The sequence below is a fragment of the Ranitomeya variabilis genome, chromosome 2 (genome assembly GCF_051348905.1).
Source record: "Ranitomeya variabilis isolate aRanVar5 chromosome 2, aRanVar5.hap1, whole genome shotgun sequence".
Taxonomy (NCBI): Eukaryota; Metazoa; Chordata; class Amphibia; order Anura; family Dendrobatidae; genus Ranitomeya; species Ranitomeya variabilis.
In genome coordinates, this window is record NC_135233.1 from 600,333,342 (window position 1) to 600,345,825 (window position 12,484).

The window sequence follows — 12,484 nt, forward strand, 5'->3', positions numbered from 1 at the left end:
TGGATGTAGTAGAGTAGAGCAATGCTACAAAACTGGAATAGTGGAGACTTTGATTTAGCAGAGCTGAGCAGTGATACTGAAATAGTGGAGACTTTGATAGAGCAGAGAAGAGCAGCAGAGCTGGAATAGTGGAGACCTGGATATAGCAGAGAAGAGCAGTAGAATTGAAAAGAATCAGAGATTTGGATGCAACAGAGTGGAGGTAGTGGGGTAATGGAGACTTGGATGCAGAAGAGCAGTGGTACTGGATAAGCAGAGCTGCAAAACTGGAATAGAAGAGACATGGACGTAGCAGAGCTGAGCAGTGGTACTGGAATAGCAGAAATTTGGACTTGGCAGAACTGAGCACTACTGGAAGAGTGGAGACTTGGATGTAGCAGGGCTGAGAAGCATAACTGGAGCAGTGGAGACCTGAATGTAGCAGACATGAACAGTAGTAATAGAGTAGTGGAGAATTTGATGTAGCAGAACTGGAATAGTGAAGATGTAGCAGAGCAGCGGTGCTTAAGTAGTGAGACTTATGTATCAGCGCTGAGCAGCAAAACTGGAGTATATTAGACCAAGCAGCATGACATAATCACGCCTCTTTCTCTTGACTGGTGAAGACATGGAACCATAAGAGCGAGAGAGAGGCGAAACGCAGCGTTCGGTGCTGGGCCAGCGAAGTAACAATCAGGATAGGTCACCAATATCAGGTCGGAGCGGGTCGAATACCCAGCACCTTCATCAGTAAGCTAATAATGTGGGCTCACTGTGAACTTAACTAAATCCATTGTTCCAAAAGAAAAAACACAGTATTGGAGATTAACTCACATTGTCACCAAAATGCTGGAGCGGGCGATGTGTCTTTAAACCCCTTGCATCATTCTTACTTTTTCCCCTCATCTTTTCATCACGTTTCCTCCTGAAATCAATAGAAAGACAGACGTGGACTCCAATAGTGGCACTTAGGAGGACCTCTTTATCTCGAAAGGTTTTTATTTTACTTAAAGACAAACTTGTTAAAATGCATATAAAACATAACTTACAAATCAAGTAATTTGCCTGTCCAATTCTAGGTTTCGCCTTGTGGCTTCTTCTTCGATGCCCCAAGCAGAAGCTCCAAGGCGAAACCTGGATCTGAAATAGGCAAATGACTTGGTTTTTTTATGTTATTCTATATATTCATTTTCACAATTTTGTCAAATGCTACGTTTGTATTCTACTTAAGAGACAACATTGTGAAAATGCATATGTGGAATAACATTAAAAAAACAGGACATTTGCCTGTTCCAACTTCAGGTTTCACCTTTCAGCTTTTCTTGGGGCATCGAAGAAGAAGCCACAAGGCGAAACTTGAATCAATATCTAGGTCCTGGACAACCCCTTTAATGTTCGGACACATCCGTCGTATGTTGCCAGCAGTAACAATGGACCACAGGATGATGACATCATGAGAGATTACGGTTTGTTACAGACTGAAAAGTTTATTTTCTCTATGATGTTTTTCATTTTCCATCTCTGGACCTCTCGTGGTCACCTTGACGCGACCTTGCCGGTATCTACTATCACCATTTCTAAAATATCCGCTACTGGCGTTTGCAACTCTGCATATTCCATGAAGACGGCACCTTTCCATTTAATAGCTGCAGATGTTTTCCCACCCGGTTTGGTGTGATGAGGATCTGTGCAGCCGCTGGGCCATTTTAAACTCCATTTCTCATTGCATATTCAAGGCCCGGAGCCATTGTACTGAAGCTCATGTTTCATGTATATAGAGCATCAAATTGTGGTTCTCCTTTGCAGGAAAAGAGATAGAGGGAAAAAAAATTCTGACTGTGGCGGTTTCTGTGCTATGTATGTGGGAATAAATGAATATATCCAAATAGAGGGGACATAGAAGAGTAGACAAGATGTTCCAGAATTTTAAGCACTGTGGGCTTTGAGCTCCTGTTCTTGAGAAATGGGGAGCGATTAATCATAAGGCTCTGGATACGGACTTGACAGGAGCTCCTAGCCTGGACTTTGTGTTCATGCTCTGCAGAAAAAAAAATATATATAAAAAAAAAAGTTGCATCGGAGAAAACCTTGGTGATTCCATTAGACGTTTCCGTAAAGCCAAGCTGTCAATCATCTCGAATTAAACTGCACAGAACAGCGATTGACAGGTTCTGCTGCAGTCTCCACTCGTCCCGATGTTGTGACGGACAAGCCAGCTTTGGAGCAAAATCAAGATATTAGGATGCCGGCCCGAATGTCACATCGCCCTTGTTCTCAGTAATTATGGTAATCGACCTGGAGAAAAGATTAGCCATGAAGGCCCAAATATTGCAATTTACGACAGGAGGGAGCAGACGGGAACTAAAGATATTAGGCAATGGATATAAATTTTCGTACGGCATTCGTACGGCAAAAATAATAGGGTCTCTACTGCCGTTATGGTGGGAAAATAAGATGTCCCTGGATCTGGAACCATAATCTGTGGTCAGATATAGTCTTTTGTAGAACCACGAGAGAGACCAAAAAAAGGAGCAGGCCCACCGCGTAAACCATCCAGAAACATTAGGGTTTGTTTGCTTCTTTAACATTATCTAGGACGTAAAATTGGTATAAAAATGCCGATACCCCTTCTGTATGGCAATGAATCAGAAGCGGTGAACCTTCTGGATGGCAATGAATCGGAAGCGGTGAACCTTCTGGATGGCAATGAATCGAAAGCGGTGGACCTTCTGGATGGCAATGAATCGGAAGTGATGGACCTTCTGGATGGCAATGAATCCGACGTGGTGGACCTTCTGGATGGCAATGAATCGGAAGCGGTGGACCTTCTGGATGGCAATGAATCGGAAGTGGTGGACCTTCTGGATGGCAATGAATCGGAAGCGATGGACATTCTGGATGGCAATGAATCGGAAGCGGTGGAAGAAAATTCATAGTCCACAATGACCTTCCGGCTATCTGTGTGATGTTCAATGGAGCAAACATATCCTTATGCTATAGAATGACACGACTTATGGATGCCAATGTTTTCTTGAAGCCGCCACTGGTTTGTACAGCTGCCTTATTCCTTTGATGTGCTCAGGATTTTGGGAATTATGAAATATTCTTTCCCAGAATTGAATAGTTTCCCAGTATCAATGCTTCACAATAAAAATGAATCAGCGGCAGGTCTGGACTTGCAGAAGGAAAAAGCCACAAGAATCTCTCTAGAGCAAAAAGACCGTTTTTCAGGAAGATTGGGGTCTGCATTAACCATCTACAACCGGATGGAGCACTACTAACATGCCCAGTTATAGCAATGACAGAAGGGGAATCTGCACCCACCAATAAGACCCCAATCCTTAGGTTGGAATAGGGTAACGTACTTTCTATGTGATGGAATGATTTCAACAACTTAGTTCTTCTGGTTGGTTGAACTTTTCTTTGAAGAGTCACATTTAGAAGTAGGGGGTCCCATAACTTCTTACCACAGAGTACCAAATTCTACTAGAATATTAGGAAGGTGTCACTATAATCTTATTCTTTAAAGATTGTCCACCTTAGCTCAGGGATCTTCTAAAAGTGTCTGGAGCCCTTTAGTTCTAGCAATCTAGTTCATGATCCTTCACCAATACAAACTACAAACTTGTAACAAGTCTCAATCAGCAGAAACATGGAACCAAATTTTACAGATACTAAACCACATGGTGCTCTTTGATAGAAATCAATCAAGGATGACTGTTTCAATTGGTAGCGATCCTACCATACAGACCAGAGGAGACAAGACTTTTCCAGATGTAGGGATGTATTTGGGTTTCCTGTAATTTTAGGAACATGATACAATAATCATATTTTTTACAGATTGTCCATCTTAGGTCAGAGATCTTCCTAAAGTGTCTAGAGACTTTTGTTCTGGTGATTCCATTCATGATCCTTCACCAATCCAAACTGTTGATGTTTCTCTGTGATGAGAGAACGAATCAATCAGCAGAAACATGGAACCAAATTTTACAGATACTAAACCACATGGTGCTCTTCGATAGAAATCAATCATGGGTGACTGTTTCAATTGGTAGCGATCCTACCATAAAGCCCTAAGGCGACAAGACTTTTCCAGATGCAGGGATGAATTTGGGTTTCACAGAATTTTAGGAAATATCACAATGATCTTATTCTTAGTGTTGTCGACCTTAGCTCGGAGATCTTCCTAAAGTTTCTGGAGCCCTTTAGTTCTAGTGATCTGGTTCATGATCCTTCACCAATCCCCAAACCGGTGATGTGATGTTTCCCTGTGAAGAGAGCGCAAATCAATCACCAGAAACAAGCAACCAAAACCAACAGATACTAAACCACATGGTGCTCTTTGATAGAAATCAATCATAGGTGACTGTTTTAATTGGTAGTGATTCTTCCATAAAGACCTGAGGAGACAAGGCTTAACCAGATGTAGGGGATGAACTTGGATTTCAGATGTTCCTGTAAGTTCAGGGCTGATGTAATTGGGATATCACTGATACTTCTCTTTAAGTTTTTCCATGAAGACTAGGTATGACTAATGATTAAAAGGGGAGAAATTTGAGGTTTACATAATGTAAGAGCCAATACAAGAGCTGTATCACTTTTCAACCCAAAAGTTGATTAGTTTGATGACAGTCATCTGCTGCGGTCTTCCTAGGAGTCAAAGTGTGACAAGAAACAAGAAGTCTCCTGAAGGGGATGATGTAGGGTCTTTAGATTTTAGTGTTCATATCAATGTGAGATTTCTTCCATAGAGTCCTCAGGTTTCACCTTCTAGTCTTTTTCTCTTTCGTTGTGCTTCTTCATGAAGTGTTGGGTCCATCATGGTGAGAGTTGTTCTTTCGAGATACTTTTCTGTCTGGAAATTTTTTTTTTCGTTCAGTACAAGTGATTCCCCTTTATTATCTGCTTCCTTTACCTCGCCAACTCTCTAATATCTAGAAAATCCTACTTGTACAAACTTCTTGGAGAGAGTTCTTGATGAAGTATGGTGACCACCTTGGTTGAACTTCTCGTTGACATGCTTACTCTTGCCATCGTCAAAGAATTAATGACTTAAAGGATAAACTTTTTGAAGGTCTTCAAGATACTTTGCGCAACCAATTCTGCTTCTAAATACAACTTGTGGCCTTGTCTTATACAATAGTTTGGCTTAGATGTAACGGGCATCTTATATTTTCCACATTCCGATGCAAGGCAGAAGGCCAGGAAGGTAAGGCAGCTCCCTTAATGCAGCACCGTGGTCACATAGAAACTCATTTTCCAGAGCCCCGTGAATAAAAAGCCTGGACACTTATAGCTGTAATGACAGGCCTCAGTTCCAGGAGGTGAAAGGAAATTACTACTGATGAAGTGAAATGGTTTACTAATAGCTCAGGTTATTGCAGAATTATGGAGGGCGAGTTCACGTGAGACATGGCTGTACCGTGGGGTCACCCTCAAGGTGGATCCATTAACAATCAGGGAAAAGGACTCTAAGAAAATGTTTCTTGTAAAATACTAGAGATTATCCATGGGCTGCACAGTCTGGGCCTGTACTTTATACTTAAAGGGGTTGTCCGCTACCTTTTAAAACTAAGTAGTCCTCCTTGCAAAATAAATGCCGTTGCCAGGTCTCCTGGGGCTTGCATGACATTTTTATGCTATGTGAGCTCTGGAGCTAATCAGCAGCTGTTATTGGGCTGCTGCGCTTTCACTTCGTTCACTTCACCGAGGTTTATCCGAAGCAGAGGACAGCACCCTACAAACAAAAGTTGTGGTATTCCAGCTCACTGTGAAATGTTCCTTAAGGCCTAAATGGAACAGATGCAGAGAAGACAGACAAGAACAAATATAAACATAAACTAATTCCAACAAAAATTATAAAAACGAAGAGGTCTAATAATATAATAAAAACCTCAGAACAAAATCTCACTGGTCCTTGTTTGATCCACTCCACCCAACGCGTTTCTCCTAAAGAAAATGGAAGCCACGTGCCTTGTTGCATAACTTCTTGAGGAAATGTATACCTAGCAGCTTATTACCAAGGAAGATGGAAGATTAAAAAAAAAGTCAAGAAAGGAGTTGTCCCTTAATAATATTGAATTTAGGATATTACACCCATGTGCACTGAGGGTACTAAGTAGAAATCCATATTAAGATTCATATATCAAGCTACTTCTTGACCGTTTCAATTCCGAAGTCTATGGTCAAACATTAAGAGTAATAAAATTACATGGGACATCGGCAGCCTCTCCTGCTTGTTATGCCTTGTTACATAACTTCTTGAGGGAGTGTATACATAGCAGTTCATTACCAAGGAAGATGGGAGATAATAAAAAAAGTCAAGAAAGGAGTTGTTCCTCCTTTAATGAGCCAATAATATTGAATTTAGGATATTACACCCATGTGCACTCACGGTACTAAGTAGAAATCCATGTTAAGATGTTAAGATTAATTTAGTAAGCTACTTGTTGACTGTTTCCGCATAGACAGTTTAAATTCCACAGTTTATTGTCAAACATTAAGAGTAACAAAATTACATGGGACATCGGCAGCCTCTCCTTTTTGTTGATGGTTTCCAACACTTTTAATACCAATGTTATGATAATAAAAAAATTCTAATAATCTAATTAAAAAAACTAATCATTTATTTACATTCTTATCAAACCAATTATTAACAAAAATGATTTTTGTCCTTGCTGCCTACAACTGGGTCAGATGGCAGATCCTAGCCATGTCACTGACTTTTCATTATGGGCATGAAGAATTTCTTTAGCTTTCAGATAAGCCGCTTTTTGTTTCTGCTAGAAGCAATAACAATTGAAGTTTTTATCCTGGGGGAAAAAGGTATTTAAATAACCAAAATAATCCTGTTCTCATCGAGTTCCTGACTAAAGCAAAAAAAAAAAAAAGACGGCGGGGCGCCGGTTTATTATGTTCCAAATCCCGTGGAGCTGAGTAATTAAAAACATTTTGACATTTCACTGACCTGGAAACGTACCCCGGGGTCGCGAGCTCTTTGTGTTAATGCAAATATCTCAAGAGCCTTCTCTACCGAGGGGTTAAATTAACCTGATGATTGCATTACTTTTTTTTATTATTGTTATTGTTACCGTATGTTTTAGTTTTTTGCTCTTTTTTTTTTTTGCTTGCTGTACAATGTGCAGCTCTCACAATCCTCCGGATGAAAGTGCTTATAAAAGAAAATGCTGACTCCATCTTGTTCGGAGCTGGACATCTTTGTTACTTTTTGCTTCTTTTTTTGTTGCACCTGACAAGTTCCAAATCGATAAATCTGCTTGAGATGGATTGTGGAAGTTCACTTTTTAATTGAGCAAAAATAATTCTTGGTTTTACAGGGGCGGGAGCAGAAATCAATAGAGGTAGACAACAAGCTGAGGACAAATAGATGCCAATTACATCCAAAAATAGTACTTTTTCCCTTTCCCTGGTGAATGTATTTATTATGGCAGTTGTGCAGCCAAGAATAAATAGGGGGAGCGGATGATCCATGAGTTAAGGTACCTATACATGCTTTGGGCCCCTTAATCGTAAAGGGAATCCTTCAGCATGTTTTTGTTATGTAATCTGACATAATCGTGATGTAGGGGCTCAGTCCCTGATTCCAGCGATGTATCACTTAGTATACCAAGTGCAGCAGTTGTGATACAATCAGTTTTCTCAGCTGCAAATCTAGCAGAGCTCAGAATGCTGAGCCCTGCATAACCCCGCCCACATCACTGATTGGCAGCTTTTTGTGTTTCAGAGAGGTTGGACCAGTAGTCACGAAACACCTAGTCCTGTAGTGATAATCTCCTTCTGATAAACCACTGATTGTGCAGAAACTGTAAAACACAGCCTAGTAAGTGACACATCACTGGAATCAGGGTGTCAGACCCTACACTATAAATGTCATGTCTTCCGAAACATCTGGATGCCTCGAAAAAAAAGGGGGAAATCCTGATGTTTTGAAAAAGGTGGCATGTCCTGGGCTCTACGGAATCTGGCTTAACCCTTTTAGAACCCAGTGTTTTTTTTCTTTTTACACTCATTTTTTTTCCACCAAGAGCTATAACTTTTTTTTTGCATATCTTTAATAACTCTCCAAACAAGCAATATATATGCTGTTGTTAGAAATTGAATGCAGCATCTAAATGGTTAACAGCAGCAATCAGAGCCAGCTCCAGTCTCTGTTAGCCGAGTGGACTCGGCTCCGGAAGCAATCTGCACGTGACCTATGCCGAAAACATATGGCACTGGTGTTTAAGGGGATAAATCTGCCAGGACAACAGCTGTCAAAATTTGACAAGTGTGACCTAGCCCTATATGAAAATATCTGACCAATGCATTATGACTTACGTGGTGACCTCCCTGGCACATGCCCTCGTTGAACCCCTCCATAACAATGTTTCTCATCTCCTAATATAGGTCACCTTCCTCAAGAGGCCCGGCACATACAGTATATGCTGCTGCTGTCTTCCATAGCTCTGTGTGTCAGTCTCCACTGTAGTTCTAGGATTATATTCACCACCTGAGAAGTTACAGATTTCCGGGCATATTCTCCTTAATAAATATAAATTGATGCTCTCTGATCCCCGGCAGAGTATTTCCCTTTGCCGCCGCTAAATTCTCTCTGCATGCAAGATTTACATCCCATGTCCATTCTCCATCGCCCTGATAGTAAAGATGACAGGGTGAATGCTAAAAACAATTGACATTCCTGTTGAATCCAGACAGGTAGAAGTTAGCAGCGGAGAGCCCGGCCGCACTGGAAACTGCAAGACGCCGTCAACCTTGAAAGTGCGCTCGGTATATATTAATAATGGTAATATTGTGACTTTTAAAGCGCACCGCGGCTGGTGAATAAATCTAGTGGCCGACACATTTCATCTTGGGTCAATGACAGATTTATTTTGGATAAAATAACTGTGTTTTTTATTTAAGGACGACGAGCAGGTCACTGTAACCCGGCGCTGATATCTCGCTCGCCCGTGTCTGCTGCTCGTTATGTATCGCCCACAGTTCCAAAGAAAAATGTCTTCATAAAAGTTAATGTGCGGGCAGCGCTCCTCATCCCAGCCGCCAATGCCTATGGACGGACGTCTTTCAGGGCTGCCAACTTATCGCCTTTTAATAGCGCCACTCCATATTTAACCTCCCCTTTTTTTAACTCTCGTTTTTTCATCCCCTTCTTTCAAGAGCTATAACTTTTATTTTAATTTTTTTTTTTTATTTTTCCATCCATGTAGCTTAGTTTTTTTGGGGACGAGTTGTAGTTTTGAATGACACCATTCATTTTGCTATTTAATGTACAGAAAAGTAGGGAAAAAATATATGTTCTAGTTGCATTTTTTTAGGAAGGAACTGTGACCAAAGAAACAACAATTTTGGCTGTTCGATTTTTTTAAAAATTTTACGGGTTAATTAATTTTATATTTTGACCGATCAGACCTTTACGGGAGAAGCGAGATCAAATGTTTAATTTTATTAAATTTTATATTTTTAAATCATATTTTTTTAATTTTTTTCCATTGTTTTGTGGTCCCCTTAAGTGACTTGAACCTACGATCGCTTGTTCTGTAAATTACAGTATTGCCCTAGAATGGGAAAATGAGGGTCCCATAAAAAGCCCAGGACCCCCAGCTTTCACTGCGACCCATCTGCACCCCATAACCCCATCACGAGGGTGCATTGGTGTCTGAAATAGTGCGTCATTGTGATCGTTCCACCTCTGTGATAGATTTAAGGGGTTGAACAGCAGGGATCCGCTCCATACGGAGGCACTTGTGGTGTGGTCTGTAAGGTGTTAAAAGACAACTTAAACAATAGCTAAGGAGCGGGAATGTCACAAGTGCCACCTATCCAGGGAATATTGTAAGCTTCCACCTTAAAGGGGTTGTGCAGGATTATAAAAACATGGTTGATTTCTAAAAATAAAAAACAGCGCCATGCTTGCCTACAGGTAGTAAGTGGTATTGCAGCTCAGTTCCATACCTCAAGGTCAGATGATGGGGTAGTGCGAGTTTGTTCCAACTGCATTCATTTTATCTGCACTGATACAATGTAACAATTGCAGCTTAACTCTCTTCATTTCAATGGCGTTGTTCTGCAATACCACACCCAGGTCCGGTGTTAGGGGAGGGCAGGCTGGGCACTTGCCTCACACATCCTCTAGACAGGTGGGGCGCTGTATTAATTTTATTTTTGAAGCGATCAGTCATGTTTCTGTATAACCCCTTTGATTGCTATAGAACTGGACTGATAAGGAGCGAAACAGAAGCAGCACAAATGGAAACATTTACCCCCTGAAAAAGCAGTGAGAACCCCTGAAGAAGCACTTACTTAATTTTTGCAGGTTTTAAGCCAGAAAATTACCTTATGAATCCCGATTGTGACATTACAGGCACGCAGCATGTAGGGGGCACTGTGGTCACCAAATTTCCCTCTAGTCCTAATTTTATCCATACAGGAAAATCTCCGCATTCCGTGAAAACGAAATATTATGTTAGATTGTAAAATGAGTCTTCCTATAAATACTGTATACATTGTGTATTCCGCCCTCCAGGAATTTAACAGAAAATGCCGGGACCAGGACATTCTGATCCGTCCGTGGAATAAACATTGGCTCCGTGGCGCAAATAGTTTTGACTGGCGACACGTGAGCAGGAAAAGAGAACAGAATTAACAATAGACGCAGGTACGAAAATATACAGGATAGACCCTCCGGGGGGTGGGATGTCGTGTGATGAAGACCGTGTGCGATGGCTTAACCTGTTCACAGCTAGAGGCTACAGACAGAGGAGAAAACTGCAGGTTTAGTTTACTACGCGGCATTCCAATATTCCGGAATTTCACCAGTCCGGAATGAAGATGATCAGATAAAATAAAAGGGAGGACCGGCCAGCATCAGCGCGCCCCTATAAAAGTCTGTCTGCAACTAACATTCAGGACACTTAGCTGGTTAGGCCACGCCCAGTTGACACTTACCAGCACAGTGAAAGAAGGGACTAAAGTCAGTTACCTATGTGGCAACATAGTATCCACTTGTTTATAGAATGTAACGGTCATTTCTGGAGAACTTGCAGTAGAATGTCGGTGTCGGCCACAAGCTCCTCTTCCTCCATAGAATCTTATGAGCACCAACATTATAGAAATCTAGACCACTGAAAAAAAAAAAAAAGAATTAACCAAGACAAATTTATAAAATACTGTATATTGGTACCTGCATGCTGATTGTTTCCATCCGTAAATCTATACCAAATAGTGTTGCCCTTTAAATGGTTCTAGCATGACAGAGACACTTATGCCTGACGGCGATCCCCCCTATGTCATCTATATTACTTATAGGTCCTGCAGTTTCCCAATAACCACTAAGGGGCGCTGTTCATACAATCTTCATCCACTTTTTTTTTTAAACTGCAAGAAAATGGGTCCTGAATATGGTAGAAGAGCATTAGATCCTGCACAAAATAAATGATAATGATCACTGTCCATGTTCCACACACTTTACCCAGGTTTCTCCTACAGTGATGTATGCTTTTACTCTTGTTTTTTGGTATATATTAACTTTATACAATCTTGTTATGTTCATTATTGTGTAATTTGTCCATTTCTGACATTTCTTAATAAGAGTTGGTTACTTTCTCTCCTAATTGACTTTTTTCTAGGAATTATCGCCCTCTAGTGGCCAACCTCATATTGCAGGCCTGAGTTTCTTTTAGGTTAATTACTATTAATTCTAATTATGGCTCTTACCTTAGGTATGGGGCTAGTGATCAGCTGCCAGGTCTCACCAATATACTGCAAATCCGCTGCATAAACCTAGAGAGTAATGATAAATGGTCTGATTATCTGTGGCCACCGCTATATAATGTCCATACATTGAATAGAGGTTCTAAAAAGGGGTTAACACGTACATGCCAACTTACTAAAAGTGGCATCAAAGAGAGAAAAGTTGTGGAATGTGAATTATTTGGCAATGAACACACCCATTTCACAAATCACACCTCTGAACATTCTGTCTCCACCCCCTACACACCTCTAAATAGCTTTGATCCCACCCCTGAGGAACAGCAGATCAGAAGAAACCTTCCGAAAATGCATATTCCCAAAATATTTAGGTCGGATAAGGGATAAGAAAAAAGACATTAATTTTTAACGGGTCTCCCAGATCAGTTGTTAAAATGGGCCACTGCTTTCCAGAAGGTGACACAGCTTGCAGTACAACTCATGGCCACTATACAATGTACGGCGCTCTTTCCCACGATATGAGAAAGGGCTTGCAGTACCGTTGATGGCCACTACACAATGTGCGGCGCTGTGCTGCTTCAATCAGTGGATTGTTGGCGGTGTTGGGAGTCAGACAATACTAACATTAATAAAGATAGATGATCAATGTTAAAGTCCAGGAAATCCCCTTTAAATGTCATCCTAAATATTAGCCCCTGGGGCTCTGATAAGCCACTTAGTGAGTGCAATTGAGCCATATATTTGAGCTCTAATGGGGTATTTAGCAGGTGCCCTCACC

General features: G+C 41.0%; 1 long non-coding RNA gene across 1 annotated transcript; it reads right to left on the reverse strand.

Moving 5' to 3' along the window:
• Positions 1-838: 838 nt before the first annotated feature.
• LOC143809757 (uncharacterized) lies at positions 839-11,965 on the reverse strand. Its single transcript, XR_013222438.1, has 3 exons — positions 11,713-11,965; positions 10,945-11,120; positions 839-904 (listed from the first exon to the last, which is right to left on the reverse strand). It is a non-coding gene; the product is annotated as an uncharacterized LOC143809757 (long non-coding RNA).
• Between the last annotated feature and the right edge of the window lie 519 nt (positions 11,966-12,484).